The sequence below is a fragment of the Cannabis sativa genome, unplaced genomic scaffold, assembly GCF_029168945.1.
Source record: "Cannabis sativa cultivar Pink pepper isolate KNU-18-1 unplaced genomic scaffold, ASM2916894v1 Contig3, whole genome shotgun sequence".
Lineage (NCBI taxonomy): Eukaryota > Viridiplantae > Streptophyta > Magnoliopsida > Rosales > Cannabaceae > Cannabis > Cannabis sativa.
The window spans coordinates 5084154-5085122 of NW_026870039.1; positions in this window are offsets into that span (position 1 = coordinate 5084154).

Consider the following 969-nt stretch of genomic DNA (forward strand, 5'->3'; position numbering starts at 1 on the left):
ACTAGGGGTGGACTATTTTATAGTCACAAGGATAATAAAGTGTTTGTTTCTACAAATGCCACATTCCTTGAAGAAGACTATATTAAGAACTTCAAGCTGCAAAGTAAAGTAGTGTTAGAGGAAATGCTTTTAGAAACAACTCTAACCAATGTCCCATCCTCTTCTACTAAAGTAGAGGATAATCCCACTCCCTCGGTTGAACCAATGAAAGTTGATACAACCGAGAAATGTACCACTAATGTTCATGTTCAGAAGGTTACAGCTTCTCGTCGTAGTGGGAGGATTTCCACAAAACCAGCTCGTTATGGCTTGGATGGTGAAATCAATATGGTCGTTGGTGACGATATTGATGATGATCCATTAACCTATAAAAAGGCAATGGCAAGTTTAGAACGAAAACATTGGTCAGCCAGCATGGATTCAGAAATGGATTCCATGAAAAATAAGAAAGTTTGGGAATATGTGGACGCACCTGATAATTATCATCCAATTGGATGTAAGTGTGTCTACAAGAAGAAAAGAAATATTGGTGGAGAAGTCGAAACTTTTAAAGCTAGACTTGTCGTAAAGGGTTATACCCAAAGAGAAGGTGTGGACTATGAGGATACTTTTAGTCCGGTTGCCATGCTCAAATCCATTAGAATACTTCTCTCCATAGCTGCTGCTCTCGATTATGAAATTTGGCAAATGAATGTCAAGACAGCTTTTCCTAAAGGAATTCTTGAAGAAACCATCTATATGGAGCAACCACAAGGTTATAAGCTTCCAGGGCAAGAAGAGAAAGTTTGCAAACTTAATAGGTCCATTTATGGACTTAAGCAAGCTTCTCGCTCTTGGAATAAAAGGTTTTATGAAATAATCAAACCTATGACTTTCACCAAAATGAAGATGAACCTTGTGTTTACCAACTCAAGGATAATCAAGTGGTAGTATTCCTAGTCCTACATGTTGATGACATTTTGATTATTG